Below are 19,693 nucleotides of genomic sequence, written 5' to 3' on the forward strand. Positions count from 1 at the left end.
TGTTAAGTCCCATAGTGCTCAGAGTCATTTGAACCTTTCTTTTTTTACGAGGAGCATTAGTAAAATAATTTTGAGGACCGCAATTTGAGGCTCACTACAAAGCGCTTCTACTACCGCCAACATGCATTTCGAGTAAGAACCACGAAGATCACACTAGAGAGGTTAGGTCTCGTGAGGAGGCATATAGATAGCCTTTTCCCCAGCTCTGTTTGATAGTGGAACAGAAAAGGGGGTGGTTAGTAGTGGTACAGGCTACCCTCCATCACACACCATAAGGTTTTTTGTGTAGTATGTATGTAAATGTAGATTCAGATTGTATTCGGTCGCACAAGGATACAATATGTGCGTACTGAGAGGCTGTGATGTTAGTGATTCATTTGTCGCCTCCACCCGCGATCAGATGGCGCTCTGAGGCCTGTCTATGCACTCTCTGCTTTGACTCTGCAGGCAGTAACTGTGCTGACTTTAGAGGTGTGGACTGATTGGAACATTTTTTCTAATGAATATGGAGGAGCACGTACTCCTGTTGAACAGCTTAGCCATTTTAAGGGCTCGCTTTGTGGGAAAGTGGGAAGACGGATGGACTATCAACGGATTGCTGCATATGCTGGGCACAATGCACCGGTGTTGTGTCGCTGCTTTCAACAGCGGTCTGTGGAGGATTTCTAGACCGGTAGACCAGGTTCCGTATGTCCGCGGTGTACAGATGCACGTCAAAATCGAATCATTGTCAAAGCAGCAATTTTGCGACCAGTGATGGGCTACCGACCGTCACCCAGGGATGAGATCCGGGGACATGTCGCAAATACTGTGTCATGAGGGATCACTGGAAACCGTATGCTTGAAGCAGAATTAAGATCACCCACACAATAACGCCGCCAAGCATGGCAATTCTGGTGTTGTAAAAGGACTGACTGGAGAGTGGAGTGGCATTCTGTTGTCTTCAGTGATCAGAGTAGGTTCTGTCCGTATGCGAGTGATGGACCTACAAATGGGTGGAACAGACTTGGTGAGCTGCCTATTCCAGAGAACATTCTCCCACGACACACAGGTTCCATCCCAGGCTTCGTGGTGCAAGGGGGCCATCACAGTTATAGCTCTCGGTCACATTTGGTGTTTCTACATGGTAAAGCAACCAGTGCCCACTACATTATACAGGCAGGATGGTGACGTGTTTTGTTATCAGGACAAGTCACTTTCACATGCTGCTGCCTTCTTCGTGATGTGCAGCAACTGCCCTGGTTACCAAGATCACCAGATCTGTCGCCAAATGAACGCGTATGGTACGTGAGGCAGCAACTTACTCGTTCGCCTGGGCCTGCAAGAACCACTGCCGAATTGCAACAAAAGGTGCAAGATGCTTGCGACAATCTGTCGCAGGATGTTATTCGGCACTTTTATGATCGTTTGAATGCGAAAATACATGCCTGCGTTGGAGCCAGAGTGGGGATGAATTGAATATTGATGTGACTGTTTGGGCATCCTTGACTGTGACATGAGTGTTTCATTTGGTCTAACTTTGTTCTCATATACTTCTACAGTGATGAACCACCTGTCAACTCGCTTATCGATAAAATGACCTTGTTCTTGAGAATGTTGCATTTTCCCGGCAGTGTATGTGGTGGCTCAGCGTTTCTATTATCAGAACGTTATTTTCCTGGCAGTTAAACTTGCAAAGTGAAGATTTCAAAGAGGTTCGCATAAAAAGACTTGAGAACTTGAATGCGAGGTCAGGAGTCTAGTAGTGCGCGGCGGGGCACATTGGAACGGCTGGAGAAGTTGCGGTGTTTACGTTTCCGCGGAGCTCATAACTTTCGCAACGGCGCTGCAGCGAGTCTCGAGTATTCCAGCCGAGTAATGCGGGCCAGTGCCTCTTCCTCAGAAATTTCTGCTAGCAGACCAGCTCTTTCTTCTTCGTACTCAGCACCATGCGAACAACTACCGCTCTGAGGCTGCTTCTGTTGTCTTGTTAGGAACAGGCGAGTTTCTCTAATCCCAATTCACGCGTGATTTATAAGTAACTACAATTTATCTAGGAAACGAAGAAAGAGGTTTAAGGTCCCGTCCACGAAGTGGTCGTTAGAGACAGAGCAAGTACTCAGTTGACTTTTGCGTTTATTAGTTTAGGGAAATCACGGAAAACTGAAATTGATATGGCCTCAACGTAGGCCGTAACCACTGTGACACCTCTCCCAGTAATCTACGTATGGATTCTCTTTAGAAAATTATTTGCTCCAGAAGCAGTGTAGAAATAAGTTCCCTCGATTGACATTCATGTGACTTAAAATACACATTAGCTTTTCGTATATGACTGTTTTATTCCGCATTCCACTAGTAATAACATCAGTACTAATATTAGAATAGTGGTTGCATGTTTATATCATTACCTCGGTGTTCTCACATTTGATCATTATTTACACGCTGTGGAAATCATAGTTTAGTGTGTAATGGGGGTTGTTTTTTCACATTTTCACTAGTTCATAGATATAAAATAATGCCCGAAGAAGGTGACGCAGCATTGGAAGACCTATGTCGAATCAAGCACATGGAATAGATGGCACTTCGTCCGAATTATTCAGAACTTCATAGGAACTATCCATGATGAAAACTATCTTATCTGTTACGTAACATACATGTGCTGCAGAAAAATATAGAAACAGGACGAGAAATGCTTGCTTGAATATGAAGCAGATGCTAGCCAAGCCTCCCCATTGGGCTGTTTTATTTGATCACGACCAACTCCTCGAAACATTGCAAATGTCAGCCGTAGCCAGATCAGTGTTCTGTGTAGTGAGAGCAGTATTATCGGAGCTAAACGAATTCGAACGAGGGAAAATTCCTGGTGCTCGTATTGTGGCTGCTACCGTAACCAAGATAGCCAAAGTGTTTGGTGTTTCAAGAGGCACCTTATCGAAGATTTATATCACACGCAGGGAAAGCCGGCCGCGGTGGTCTCGCGGTTCTAGGCGCGCAGTCCGGAACCGTGCGACTGCTACGGTCGCAGGTTCGAATCCTGCCTCGGGCATGGATGTGTGTGATGTCCTTAGGTTAGTTAGGTTTAAGTAGTTCTAAGTTCTAGGGGACTGATAACCACAGCAGTTGAGTCCCATAGTGCTCAGAGCCATTTTGAACACGCAGGGAAAGCCGAGAAACATCATTCGCTAAGTCACAACGCGTACGTAAATGTGTGTTGGGTCACTGAAGAAGATTGTGACGGAAAATAAGAGGACGACAGCTGCAAAAGTCATTGCATAATTGAATGTCGCTCTCGCGAACCTAGTCAGCACTAAAACAATACGAAGGGAGGTGCAGAAGCAGGGAGACTGAATTCCAAAACCACTCAATAGTGAGGCAAATACCCGAAATAGGAAAGGTTGGTGTCGAAGCCCTAAAATCTGGACTATGGAACAGTGAAAAAAGTCATTTGGAAGGAGGAGTCTTGTCGCACATTGTATTAGACATCTGTCCAAGTTTACGTCCCAGAAGTGCAACATGGCGACGGATCGATGATGATTTGGGCAGCCAAATCGTGGTATTCCATGGCCCCATAGGCACTCTGCAAGATCGCATTACTGTGAAGTATTCTGTGACCATTTTGGCTGACACGGTCCATCCCTTGGTATAATGCTTGTTCCACAATGGTCATCAGTGGTGATGCCAAGACGACAGAGGTCCTGCTCACACAGGTTGTCTCGTCAAGGACTGGTTTTGTAAGCACGAGGATGAATTGTCGTATCTACCCTGCCCACTAGTGTCACCAGATCGATTAGTTTCGAGCGTTTGTGATCTGCTTTGGATGGAATGATGCGTGGTCGCTGTCCACCTCCATCATCGTTAACTGAATTACCACTATTTTACAGGAAGAATGGTGACCACACAGCACCTGTATTTATATATTCTGAGACGACTGTACACATTTTTGAATAACGACGGTTTTCCTACACTGTATCAGACGCAGTAATATGTTTTGTTTTTGGTGTTTGCATATTTTTGTCCACCCCCGATACGTGCGATAGGCGTAAGACCTCCATAATTCGTAAATAACATAATAATTCCAATTTCGAAGATGGCAGGTGTTAAGAAATGTGAGAAGGAAGAGATACAGGGTTGTAGCCTACCTCCCATATTATTCAGTCTGCACGTTGAACGAGCAGTAATGGAAACCGAGAACAAAACATAGAACGGAATTAAAATTCGACCAGAATAAATAAAATTCTTAAGGTTTTCCAATGAAATAACAGCTCTGTCAGAGACAGCAAAGGACTTGGACGATCAAGTAAACGAAACAAACAATGTTTTAAAAAGAGGTTATACATTGAATGTCAAAGAAATTAAAACACGGATAATCCAGTGTAGTCAAATTGAATCAGATGATTCTGAGGGAATTTATGAGGAAATGAGACACTGAAAAGTGTAGCTTTCAAAAAAATAGTTCAAATGGGTCTGAGCACTATGGGACTTAACTTCTGAGGTCATCAGTCCCCTAGACCGTAGAACTACTTAAACCTAACTAACCTAAGGACATCACACACAAATCCACGCCCGAAGCAGGATTCGATCCTGCGACTGTAGCGGTCGCACGATTCCAGACTGTAGCGCTTAGAACCGTTCGGCCACCCCGGCCGGCTTGCTTTCAATTTTGAGAGAAAAGTAACTAACGATAGGGAAACAACAGACAAGGAAAAGTGCGGACTTACAGTATCAAGTAATGCTTACCTGGGAAAGAGTAATATCTAATTATAGCGTCAACAAGTCTCTTCTGAATTTATTTAGAGTGCAGCCCTATACGCAAGTGAACCGCAGACAGTGAACGGGACAGACAACAACAGACTAGGAACATTAAAGTGTAGTGCTGCAGCCTAAAGTTCAGTGTACGATGGGTAAGTCGGGTAGCTAATAGACAAAGATTTTATTTTTTCCCCAACAATCTTCTCATTGTCCAACCACGAATTGCCCTCCCGCAGCGTCTTCTCATCTCCTTTCTCTTCAATTATTTGTTGAATGTATTCCAGTTTTTGCCTTCCCCTACTGATTTTACCCACCACAGCTACCACGGAAGTTTTTCTTTGACATCTTAACACACGTCCTATCATTCTGTCCTTCTTCATGTCAGTGTTTCCCATACAGTAGTTTAATTGTCGAGTCTTCGGAGAACCTCCTCATTCCTTATCTTACCAGTCCACCTAATTTGCAGTATCCTTCCTTAGCTTCACGTATCAAACGCTTCAATTCTCTTCTTTTCCGGTTTCCCCACACTCCGTAATTCACTATCATACAGTGCTCTGCTCTAGACGCACATTCTCTAAAATTTCTTTCTCCGATTAAGGTCGATTTTTGACACTAACAGATTTCTCTGTTTTTTATGTCCTCCTTGCTTCGTCCGTCACGCGTTGTTTTGATTCCAAGGTACCTGAACTTCCTCTACTTCGTGGTCCTCAAAATGTGATGCAAAGATTGTCGCTCATTTCATGCCTGCAAGTCCTCATTACTTTCATCTTCCTTCAGTTAAATTTCAATTCACTGCCCATTCCAGGCAGCAATGCCTGTAATTTTTCTCCACTTTCACTTAGGACATGAATATCGTCAGCGAATCTTCTCACTGATATGCTGTCACACTGAATCGTTATTCCATTGTTGAACCTTTCGTTTATTTTTGCCTTTGCTTCATCAATGCTTACACTATATGACAGAAAGTATCCAGACACCCCTGTGTGATGAAGAATTGACCACTAAATGTTTCAAGAGGGGAACCCCTCAGTATAAAAGGAGACAGAGGGTATTGTGTTGTCAACAGAGAAGCCGTAACATTTGAATGGGTCAGTCGGAAGAGCTCAGTGGCTTAGAACTTGGGGTAACACTGGGCGTCATCTGAGTAACAAATCAAAAAGGGATATTTCAATCCCTCTAAAGTTGCCCAAGACGACTGACAGTGATTTGACTGTGAACTGGAAATGTGAAGGAACAACCTCAACTAAACCAAGAGCAAATAGATCTCATGTTGGTTGATTTTTTTTGGGGGGAGGGGGGGGGGGGGGAAGGGGGAGCAACAAACAGCGAAGTCATCAGTCCCATCCGATTAGCGAAGGAAATCAGCCGTGCCTTTTGAAAGCAACCATCCCACATTTGCCTGAAGCGATTTAGGGGAATCACGGAAAACCTAAATGAGGATGGCCGGACACGGCTTTGAACCGTTATCCTGCCGAATGCGAGTCAGTTTGTTAACCACTGCGCCACCTCGCTCGGTGGACCTCATATGCTGACGGACAAAGACCATTTAGCATTGTTGATTGTGGTTGTAAACGAACACATGAGCTCAGCGGAACCGATCAGTCGTGAGTCCCAAAGTGAAGCCAGAAGTCCAGCTAACACAGTGACTAAGTAGGGTACCAAAAATAATGGGGCACTGTTATAGATACTTTCATACCTTGTAACTAATATATATATCACTTCAACAGTTTTATCAGTTATTTTAATTATCTTTACTTTCAATGATATGTTACTTCAGGTTTTATGACTGATTTTTAAAACAGCGTACGCAATATGTGTGATATGGTCAACAAGGACGTATACCAAAATAAAGGACACCAAGAGTCAGGTCCTAGAGGAATGGCAGGGAAAATTATTGAACATCGTTTGTTACTTATCTGTCCTTATAACCAATTTACTGAACATCAAAACTCTTTCCTAACGTGTTACAAGATCCAAGCATAAATGTCTCTTTCCTTTAGAACAATACAAGCTTTTAAAGAACACAAAGTATAAATGTTTCTTTTCTTTAGAACAATATAAACCTCAAAGAACACCAAGCTCAAATGTCTCTTTTGTTTAGAACCAATAGACTTTAAGAAATACAATTTCATTCGAGTCACACTTTAGTCTTTAACTCTCCGACAGGGAGAGCCGCGCGAACCGCAGGAAGGCGCCTCAGACCGCTCGGCTACCCCGTGGTGAATTAATGGGTGGGGAGTTGGGTTGTTGGGGGGAAGAGACCATCGCTCTCATCGGATTAGGGAAGGACGGGGAAGGAAGTCAGTCATGCCCTTTCAAAGGAACCATCACGGCATTTGCTTGGAGCGGTTTAGGGAAATCACGGAAAACCTAAATCAGGATGGTCGGAAGCGAATTAATGCTGAACTGACTTGATGTAGACATATTTGTTAAGGATCAGTTCATGTAACAGTGATAGTAGAAGTATTTTAAAGCAATATTCAGGCTGGTATGTGCGAAGAATTGTGCAGGAAGAAATTCTGCCATGAGAAGAAATTAAAGTGAAGCAGACGCGACGAAGAGTGTTGTCATAGACTGAGTATTGTCATCTTGGTGGAATGTGGTGGCGAACTTGCAATCGAAGATTAAGTTTATGAAGAATTAGAAGACTGCAGAGGCAGAACAAGGGAAGAAGAGAAAAGAGTCGACTGATGGAAGAAGAAGAAAAACTTATTTTCTGGTGAAGGTAGCAAGAAAAGAAATGAAGTAAGGTAGACATCAAGAACTGTTTGATGGCTGACTACAACTAATTCATATCTGAAAAAGTGAGTTGTTGTTTGGACTTTGGTTTAAATCTGGTGAGTAGGAAACGTGAATGAACAGTTGTTGGAGCAAGAGGTTTGAGCGAGGTGGTATGCGTACTTGAACGGTGTGCATACCGACTGCAGCATAAGAACAGACTGTTTGTTGGAATCTGTGAATTGTATGCGGACTTTCATTTGCAATGAACAGTTTTCGACAGCTTCAGTTAACTATGAGCGCATAGTACTAGTACATGGAAATTTTAAGTAAAAGTATACTTCACTCATCAAATACACGTATCGTGTGAGTATATTGTTATCATAAGCAGAATGTGTTTTCGCATAATACCTCATATAACTGCCATTCAGAAGTTTCCCCTGGAGAGGTTACAACATTCACTCTTTGTATGTCCATCTTTTCAGAGATGGTTGCGGGACTCGGCTCTTCGATACAGGATGTCAAATGCAACATCTTTCAGCCGTAAACTTTCCAAACTTATTTTATTTGGCTACCAGTGTCGGCAATTTCCTACGCCGTCTTCAGGCCGCTAGCCGACATGTACGAAGATTCCACCTCGACTCTGTCGGCAGATGATGATTGAAGTGATCGCTATAGCAATCAGAAATGTACTAAAACCAGTATTGCTGGCATCTGTTTTGACCAGAACCGACGTGGAATCTTCCTGCATCTCGGTCAGGGGCCTGAAGATAGCGAAGTAAAACGCCGAAACTGGTATCCAAATAAAATAAGTTGGAATCTATACGGCTGAGAGATGTTGCATTTGACATCGAAGTGCCCTTCGATCTGTGATGAGGCCTGGACGTCCAACAGCTTTTCGCCTGGTCGTGGTTGCAGCGTCTTTCAACCACATTCCACACGTACTCACAACTGTGTCACGGGATCAGGTGGCCAGCTACGCCGTTTCCGTAGTACTCGTTCGCAAGCGCCTCATCACAAAAATCTGCCCTTTTTAGTTGCTTATGTCACTGATTTTCCCAATTTGCGTCCCATGTTGTTGCTACAGTGATTCCGCACTAGTCTTTTCCGCTCTTATACGGTTTTGGGACCACGACACGTGCCCGCTTCGCAATCAGACGGCGTGCAATCTTGTGACGGGTAATGGTCGTTATTTAGGGAAAATAGAGAAACGGGTATTACCTGCCATCAAACGAATCCGCTCTCTCTAACCAGGTACGTAACAAGAAGCTCCTACATACTGTAGAAGCTCCTGCTGTACATCTACCGAATCAGTGGCGACACAGTGCACAGACATGAAATGGGAGTGTTTACTTTCCAGTTAACGCCTTAACACTACGCGGAATACAGAAACAATTAATATAGTTTATTTAAGAAAGGCATACGGGCAGAAATCTTTGCCAGTCATCGCAACCTGCACTGTACTTCAAGGCGGGAAACCGTACTGCAGTTATGGGTTTACTCTGGATATGGCCGCTTCTCCCACCGCAAACGCTTCTCGCTCTTGAGTTTACAAACACACTGCAGAAGCCGAGCTGGAGGTACATCACTTTGGATTCCAGGGAAACAGAGGAACACGTGAGTGTACTCAGGCTGCTTCTTGAAAGGTAAAGAAAATCAAATCTACGTTTATAGCGTTTCTAGATTTACACAAGGCCTTTGGAAAAACTTTAATAGCTACATCTCTTGACATTTTGAAGGCATCGGGGGCAAAAAAATACGGACAGGAAGGTTATCTACAGAAAACAGACTGCTCTAACAACAGTTGAAATACATGAATTAAAGTTTTCCTGAGAAGTGAGAGCGACAATGCTGTAGCATATCCCTGTTGTTATGTAGTCTACACACTGAGCAATCAGTAAAGGAGATCAACGAGAGATTTGGAAAGAGAGTTAATCATGGAGAAAAACTAGGGTTTTCGACGGCGTAATACCGTCACAAGCGACAGAGGAATTGTAAATGCAGTTGAATGGAATCGATAGTGTTTTAAAAAGGGAGTATAAAATGAATAACCATAAAGTCAGATCAAGGTTAATATGATGCAGCCAAATGAAACGAAGCTCTACTGAGGGAATTAGGCTAGGTAAGTAGGCCTAAAAGAAATGTAAGGCACCAGGAAGATAGTCGGACGTCAAGGTACACGATCACACCGTTGGCGGATGAGTTGCAATCTGGAAGCCAGAACTGCCCCCAGAGTACATTAATGACGCTTGTAGTTTTGTTATGAGGCCTGGCTGGACATATGAGGTGTGTGAACAGCGTCGGATATTGAATGGTCAGTGAGAAGTACACGGAAATGCCTGTTACCAGCCTCTTACAGTGTTGGAAAGGAGACTCATTGTCGATCTACATTTGGTCGGCTTGTCGAAACGCGCAGTATCCAGATTTATGGGTCATTCGGAAGTGACTGTGGCCTTTTTTTCGACTGCATGGGACATCAAGGTTACGACTGATCACATCTGATAACCACAATGGAGAATCGCCTTATTCTGCACCAAGAACATCGTTTGCCTTCACATCTGTGCCTGCCTTCGGACAACAAGAAATGAACTTCCACCTCCATTCTGTGGCCCGAGAGTAGCAGCCATCGTGTATTACTTCAGGTCTCGGTTGGCAGTGGCTGAAGGACGGGAGTGAGGACGAAACGAAATGAAACATCATGAGTTGAGAGTAAATCAGATGTTACTCCAATGCTTGACAATTCGAGTCCTACACAGAAAGTGGCAGTATTAGCCAACATACGAATATGTTGCAACCCCTCTTGCCTCGATGCGTATATTGAATCGACGGACATGCCGCGTCCTCAGTCGCCCCTAACTTAACAACACCGTCGTGCCATTTTTCAGAAGGATAACGCTGGCCAAACATAACATGTGTCTCAATCATGATGGGTACTCCTGTGGTCAGCAAGATCCTGAGATCTGTCCCCGGTAGAACATGTTCGGGACCAGCTGGGATGTCAACTCCGTCCACGTAACAGTAACCAGACCAAAGACCAGTTTCAGTGGTTTTGGTCCAGCTAGCCTCGGGAGAGGTTACAAAAGCTGCATGACAGACACCCTTCTTCACCGAATCAGTACACGCATCGAGGCAAGAGGGGTTGCGACGTCATACTCACATGTGGGCTAATACTGCCACTTTCTGTGTAGGACGCGATTTGTCAAGCATTGGAATAACATCTGATTTACTCTCAACTCAAGATGTTTCATTTTGTTTCGTCCTCACTTTTTGCGTGCTTCACTTTTTTTCAGGCGGTGTAACATAATTTTTGTTATTTGAGCATCAAATAAACTAATAATGGTCAAATTAAATAGGATATAAAATGTTGACTGACAATAGCAAGAAAATGATTTCGTAAAAGAGAAATTCTTAAGATCAAATTTGAATTTCAGTATTGGGAATACTTTTTTTCTGAAGACAGTTGTCTCTAGTGCAGTGTCGCACGGAAATAAAACATCCTTGGTAACCAGGTCGATCAAGAAGAGAAGTTTTTGAAATGTGGTGCTGCAGGAGAATGATGAAATTACAGGGGTGGGTCGAGTAACTAATGAGCAGGTCGAATTGGCTAAAAGAATTGTAGGTGAAGACCAAAACTTGAATACAATTAACTGGATCAAATGGATGTGGGTTGCGGCAGTTACCTAGAGACAGAGATGATCTCACAGGGCAGACTAGCAAGGAAAGTTGCGTCAGTACCAAACTCGGAGAGAAGACCACAACAACGTACGTCGCTATGAGCAGTGTACACGTGGGATGTACATTCCCATACGTTTCAGCGTTATTGGTGCACTTACCAAATAACGCTAAGCTTCACCAGCATCTCTGTGGTTTATATTGATCTAGGCGTAACAGACTCACTTGATCTAAAACCAGACATTCCCAGTCTAATCTAATCTACTGCGGCGTATAAGTGACAGGTGCCCTGCGAGACTGCATGTAGATCAGGCTTTTTCACTTGTGTTAGAGGGGTATTTTGTGTCTCTTTTCTCGCGTTTCAAAATGCTCATTTTAGCGCTGTGGTACGCAAGCTTTCTGACACGTAATACCACTTGTTTCCTGGTGATTATGGTACCTTTATGTTATGCGCCAAGAAATTAATGGAACCAGAAATAAGTCGTGACGCTGTGAGTTTCACAAAACAAATCGCTCCGACTTCCCTCGGTTCTCATGTTATTTAAAAATGCCATGAAAAAGTAGGTCACTATAGCACAACACTGAAATATTAATTTCTCACCATATGCTCATTATTTCAAAAAACTGAGCTTAGGACCTTGTACTGTCTGAATAACTTAGACCTCAACTACATTTGATAGTTGGAGACACAACATCGTTGTTACACATAGACTGCGAAAACCAGTTCATAGATGTTGGCCACTCATGGAATCGTATATACGACTGGAGTTAATCCCTGCAGCGTCGTGATTTTAAAAATGAACATGATCAAACATTTGATGGCTTTTAAGAATAATCTATCACAGATGTTCGATAATTTAAGTCAAAATCTACACACTGACCTTTCTAATGCTTTAACATGCAAATTTGCAGATATGGGGAAGATATACAAGGTGGAATTATTGACTGATTTGTCTCAGGTGATAAACATCCTAAATCAAAAAGTATCACCTATAGACAAGGCACAAGAGGAAATGGCAGGTTAGCTATAGATCATGAGTGACGTGCTAACTCAGATGCAAGAGGCTCAGTCGGAAATTTGGAAAAAATCAGGAAATATGACAGTTAATGAGTTGCAATCTTTATACAAATACTTGCTGGAAGAAGTATAGGAGCTATAGGAAAAATTGAGTAATTTAGATTTAGGCACTAAGTTCATAAAGAAAGCACAAGAAAAATCGAAAAGCGGCAAAGAATTTAAAGGACGGAGTCGAATAGGGAATGCTAGATAAAGATAAGAGCCTCGCACAGAAGGTCGCAGAAAAGCAAACACCTATGTCGAAGCAGTTGAAGAGGAGGTAAAGGAAAGGTGGGGTGAATTGATTGCTAGGACTGAACTAGGCTAAAGGCAGCGGAAGTGAAGTTACAGAGCAGTCTAATTAATGTTGCGGACGTCACAAGAAAGACGCCAGAGAAACAAATCAGGAGCAGTCGGGCGGTATAATAGCGGTAATATTTACCAACCATTTGCTACAATCTCTTAAGACGGAGGCGAAAGGAACTACATAATGCAACAGGCACTGCCAATGCCAATACCAGTTGCGCTAACGTATCCCATCATGTGCATCCGAACAATGCCACGGCGGCAGCATACAATATTGTATGTTTGTCTACTTTAGTAGCGGACGAGGGTCTGCTCCTTCATAAATAATTTCCGATTTTTTCAACAGATTGTAAGAGAAACGAATCTCGTAGTGGTTACCAGAGCTTTTCGCAACGTGTTACCCCGCAATTGGACAGAAGCACAGAAAATCCGGTCCCTTGTGGAGTACACACAGGGCGATGTTTTATTGTGCGCAACAGATATGGCTGAGAAATGCCATAGCTACGTCGCTAGGTTTTGAACCTATCATCACTCAGTAATAAACATGATGGACTGAGAAAGTATTTCGAAAAATACTTAAACAAAACCAGGTATTGTACAAACCCAGTTTCCCAAATGGACGCACTGAATACTGAAAAGTGGCATACCCGCCCATATCAGGAAGCTGATCACTTCAGCAGAAAATGACATAGAGTGTTTCTTATACATACTCGACTCGGTTGACCTAATACACAAAGACGGGTCGTAGCAACCACAGAACATTAATACGCAGTGTGTCCCTCTGCAAAATAATCAACAGCAGAATGACAGCGGCATCAATAACCAACACGGTTGGCACCCGTATGCCCCATGCAACAACAATAATACGACAAATAGTTGTGACAATGGAGGAAACCAAAAGCACAGACAAGGTTTCAAAGGAAATCACAAACAGAATTACAGTAGACCGGCTTACACCGAACGGAGGGGCTGTGACTAGCAACTTCACAACGCACCTGTAGCAGGTGCAATAGTCAATACAGTATTTGGCAGGAAACGATCATAAATATACCATCCGGTAGTCCTCCAACAGGCAGTTACAACTGACCATAAAACGATTATGTATCCAGCGGGGGTCAAGGTCAAGGAGAATTTAATTCCAGGGCCATAAAGGACACAAACTGCAAAGGTCAAACACACAACGTGCAGGTAGCTGAAGTTACTCACAACGAGGAGGCTAACCCACAAACCGATCAGGAAAACTCAAACAGATCGCATAAACACCCATTCGCAGACCAATAAAAGGGGTGGGGGCATGTATTTTATTCCAAATTACTTCCTCAGGTATGACCAAGGGGTAGATATGAAAGAAGAACTGCGGCGGTAAAATGTAAACAACTTAAACAAGGATAATGAGGAATCAGTGCAAGCTGTAATAAATGCCTGGATATGTGATCTAGATGTACCTGTGGTGTTTGACGCGAGTGCATTTATAAATGTAAAAGTCACACGCTTAACGAGCTGCAGAGACGAAGTTACATACCAACTTTTCCAGTGCAGAATTTTAGTATTCTGACCGCAATGGGGAGCAAGTCAAAAAACGTTAAACTTCAGGCGTTAATACCCATTACCACGAGCAACTTTTCCCTAAAGCGTATCTTTCTGGTAGTGGAAAAACTTGCAGTAAACTGTCTCATTGGAATGGATACCTTTAGATAATACAAATTACAGACTGACATAGGGCAAGGAAAATGTTTCTTTACAAGCAACGAACAGAGGTTATCAGTTAATTTACTTAAAACCACAACTGAAAACGCACTCAAACTGAGTACTGATATTAGATGTTGTGTGAGGAGAAAAATGATACGTTAGTTATCCATGGCGCGACTGCGTTCTTAGTTTATAAGTTAATGCCAAGATTCTTTTCCAGGTAGCAATGCAAGGACACGCACTGGTAAAGGCTGAAAGGAGAATTTAGGTTACTGGTACCAAAGAAAACAGGTCACACCGCAATATGAGTAGAAATATGTGCATGAATATGACACTGTGAATGAGTGTGTGCATACGAAGAGATAGGTAGAATGTTGTTAAATGAAGTTTAGGTCTAGTATTACGAACTCAAAATGGATCAGACTGCATATTAAAAAGAGCAAGCTGCTGATATGAATGCCAAATACGAGTATTCATGTTGCATTTACACGGGATCACGACATACTGAAAGTTATTCTACAATATTTTCTCGACATAGCCTTCGTAGTGACATATTTAAGTATATAGCATACACAAGAATGGGATCCTGAAGATATGGATACAAGTTACGTGCCCAGAATTACACTCACTATAGGTGCTTTCGAACAAGTATATTGATAACTTAAGTGACACTGCATTGTTAGAATTATGCAATTAGTTCACAAACATTAAGTAAGTAGTTTCACAACGATACAAAGAAGAGTGCACAAAAAGTTTACTCAGTCAGTCTATGGCGTGTAGACGATGGATTTCAGCAGGAGATAAAATGGAAACTTCTTTCCATTCCCTGTCACCATTTCTTATAGATTATTAGATGCATTCCTAGTAGACTTGAGAGAGGCGTAGGTAAACGTAGCTACGTTTGCTTGTATTGGTTAACGTGTGATGAAGATTTCTTCTCGTTCATTAGCAAATTGGACTTAGAGGCGTTTGAGTCATACAAAAAGTGAAGACAGGGGTTTGTGCATATAATCAGACTGCGTTTATGTATGTTGTCCTTTCAACCCAGAAATGAAAAAAAAATTGGTTGTTGTTGTATGTAAGGTAATATATAGCATGAACTCAAAGACTAAGAGAGTTACGTGCTACTAGCAAATCTGTAAGAGGCAAGCAGCCCTTGAATAGTCAGAGCATACTTCAAGTACTGTGTGTTTAAAATGTTGTAAGATGTTGTTTACATGCATCCTAAGGGCGAAAATGGAATCTTAAACGACATACATTGGTATTTAAATGTTTTTGCACAAGCTATAAATGTTACAACGAATCTGGAAGTGAATATGTATAGATTGCACCATATATGTACCCGAGAAGTCAGCAACATATAGGGTTATGTATGAGTAGGTTAAATCTAATGATGTTGATCTGTAATGCGTATTTTGTATATGTTGTTTGTAACTGTATGTGTATTAACAAGCCATACTTCAAGGGGATCTGTTCAGTTACCAAACGCTTGACATGTGCTGTATAAAGGTTACATTTACGTGTGTGGCCGTGAGCGAATGTGCGGGTACGTACAATGAGGCAAAAGTTTTTGGTTCGTTTGTAGCAGCTAGGGGCTTTGCTACAAGGGAGCATATAAGACGAAATGGGGGTATGACCTTACCTGAAATTTGGTAAAATCTCGGTGTGGTGTTGAATGTACGGGCTTGCCTTGACAACTGAAAAATGTGATGCACGACGTGGTTCCAGTACCCGGAAACTCTGAATCACACACTCGCCTATACACACTATTCTACGGAGCAGCTCTATCGACATTCTGACAACATGAAATTCGTGGTTATCTGGAAACTATTGAAACAAACTGTACCGTCTAGCCATGTTGCTTAACGTGTGTGAGCGTAGCCGTGCAGGAGGCATGTAGCGGTTGCTTTGAACATGCTCTTCGTGGCAGCACAGGCTTGTGAAACTGTAAAATAAGAGAGAGCTGGCACATCTAGCGTATACGTAAAAATAATATTGGTCATCAATAAAGGCGTTTTAAACCCCGCTCACGCCAAAGATACAATATAAATGTTCAAAAATGTTCAAATGTGTGTGAAATCTTATGGGACTTAACTGCTAAGGTCATCAGTCCCTAAGCTTACACACCATTTAACCTAAATTATCCTAGGGACAAACACACACGCCCATGCCCGAGGGAGGACTCGAACCTCCGTCGGGACCAACCGCACAGTCCATGACTGCAGCGCCTTAGACCGCTCGGTACAATATAAATCATAACTGGATACTGTCGTCCGGTAATAGTGCACCACGCGAGTATACACTAGGGGGCAGTTGTATTGGAATTATAAAGTAGGGAGGCTGTTGCATTGGAATTTATGCTGGTTTACCTACATGGGAATATGTTTAATTTTTTCGGTTTATTTTTATCCATTCATTCGCCTAAGTAATTTATGGCAACCATTAAAACGCGGTATATCCGCAGCAATTAAACCTATGGAGCTAGCGAGGAAAGATGAACATTAATTTTCTTACGTTTGTAAAAACTCTTCTCAATTTCGTACTGTTTGTCTTTTCCTGTCCATGACAGAGAGGGGACGTTGATTTCTGATTAGTTCACTAAAAATGTTTACTACATTAATTCTTATAGTACAAAGTCAATTTTATTTACTAGTTCCTTATTTCACCTTGTCTATCTGTCTGCTTTACCGGCATCTGTAATACTTTGAAGAAGCGAGAAATTTAAGCAGAGCAAGCGTCAAAGCTTCAAAGAAGAAGAGGAGGCAAATAACTCCAAGGCTGGAAGAACTGTGATGTAGTAATCCAATATTATATGTTACAGATTTTTCGTGTATGCGAAAAATCATAAGCCTCACAGTCAGGAACGTGCGTCACTGTGCGTAAATTAGCTGACACACACGCTCCCGAGCGAACTCAAATTGTTGCGCCTCTTGTACGGCACCAGAAATTTCCATTATTATTATTATTATTCCTAAAATTATTAATTAATCAGTAGAATGTATGAATGCATCCATATATCCTGTATTACCACAAAACATATGTCAAACAAGAACCACCATCTAACTCCTCTAAATTTCAGAAACTAATAATATACATCCTCATAATACATTGTATCCGTAGATCATCTAATAAGTGATCAGCAATAACAAAGACGAAAAGACTCCACACTTATCCAAAGAAAATATTTATGTCATCTTCACATGTCCAGACCACGTCGACGGTATTCGGTACAGGGTATATGGATAAGTCATATTTATTTTGTTTCGGTTGTCCACTTTGTCTAGATTGGACCTGTTAGTGAATTATATTGTATACGCTGTTGGGAAGGACCCGATATTTTATTTGTATCGAATACATATGATTAACTTTTCATGTAGTTTACTGTTCAAATATTTTCGGATTGATACTGTTGATGTATCCTATTTTGTTGAAAAGCATCGTCGCGGACTAGTACCACTCTTTTTTTGGTATGGTATGATGTAGATGGTCTGGCGGTGCCTTCTGTTGGGTGTATTTAGTACAGGGAAGCCACCGTAACATTCGTCTGTCCTTCCCATAGTTAGTTTTGCAACCTTAATGCCTATGATATTTGCTGATATTATATTTTTGAGTGAATTTTTACCTGGTTGTACAAGTTGTTCATAGGTCTGTGTAAGTGGTTGTCTTACACCGTCTCATTTTTTTGTGGCGTTAACCAGTAGTATATGTTGGTTCCATACATGTATTCCGTGTTTTGATTTACAACTTAAGTATTATGTTCACATATACAGTCCATATTTGATTATATTCGATACAGGGTACATGGATAGGTCATACATATTTTTTGCGTATTTTTGTGTTTTGTGATAGTTGACCGTATTTTCTGGATAGCGTTAGTGGATTAAATACACATTATCAGGTACAATATGATTTTCATCGGCATCTAATTCTTTGGCTGATCGTTCAATACATATGAAGTTTTCTCACCTTTGATATGACTGATAACTTATCACATGACCTACGGATACCATGTCGACGTATATTATTAGTTTCTGGAATTTACAGGAGTTGGATAGTTGGTCTTGTTTTCCATTCCTTCTATGTTAATACACGATGTATGCATGCATTCGCACATGAATGTTGTTCGCCTTGAATAACATGTTGTTGGGGTTTTTCATATAATCTGGTTATGTTGTAATATAGACGGTTTTCTACTTGTGATCTCTTGATGCGCTTTGGACACTAATTTCATGCAAATCACGTAAGTCTGCTCCTCTATGGTTTATATTTGAGCATTTTATAACTTTAATATGACATATAGATATATTTATATTATCATTTTGACAGCTTTACTTATATTTATACTTAGATTTTGTTGAGGCTCTTCTTTTGCAAGTGCTACTTGCATGTAGATGTGTAATGTTGTTCATCCTGAACATTATCTTGGTTTTCGTATATTCTGTGTATGGTACGGCATAGGTGATTTTCTACATTTGCTTCGCAGACACACATTTTATGATATGACATAACTGTGCACACATGAGGTTTCCATGTCAGCATTTTATGGCTTTGACGTGATACACAGATATATTTAACTCTCATTTTAAAAGCTTTACCTGTACTGGCACTTAGATATTGATAATGCTGTCCTTACCGAAAGGCCTACTTGCATACAGATGCATATTTCTTATTTCTGATGTAGTTACTTTAATACACCTATAATTTTCTGCAATTGTATTAGTAGATTAGTAGGTTACTTCAGGATTTTGAGTTTTGTGTATCTAACTCACCAATTTTAACCACGGGATATATAATTAATGGTTTTATTAATAAACAGTACATTTGTACGAGGAATAATAGAGACTAAATTCGTTACGGTATACTACATATAATTGTATTTTACATATGTGACAATGGATGCATCTCTTGGTTTTTGTCAAATTATTACTGTAAATTCGTTTTTATAGTATTGTTCCTCATTCTTGTTCTGGTTTTAATCTGTCTTTGTATTTGCATGGTTGGTAAGTTGATGATGGTGTCACTACTGCTTATGCACACAGACCAGGACGTGTTGTAATGAGTCACCGAACCTGGTTACAATATAACAAAATAACATTAAAAGGACGGCTGCTGGTGTTTCATTTCATTACGTGGATGGTGGGTGGTGCCTGGATGTGACTGTAGGTGATTTCACTGGAAAACTAGGTACTTTACTTGAGTTCTGGACTAAAGTACTATTCTGTAAACGTTTCAAGAGGCCTAGGCTGCATCGAGAACCATCTGACATATTACACTTACTCATTGGCTCTGATCAAATCGGATCTTCAAGTAGCATAAATAATGATTATAGTGATGTAGAAATGATGCCATACGTTAACAGTACCAGACTTCTCTGATTACTTTGAAGATTCTTTAAACTATATTCTTTCACTCCCAGTGATAATTCTCGTTCAGGTTTGATACGAAGTAAAAGAATCTACTATTATTCGGCAGTTTTCCTATGATACTTTCTTTCTATACTTTCATGCTGTTCTTGATGAATTT

The sequence above is a fragment of the Schistocerca nitens genome, chromosome 5, assembly GCF_023898315.1.
Source record: "Schistocerca nitens isolate TAMUIC-IGC-003100 chromosome 5, iqSchNite1.1, whole genome shotgun sequence".
NCBI lineage: Eukaryota > Metazoa > Arthropoda > Insecta > Orthoptera > Acrididae > Schistocerca > Schistocerca nitens.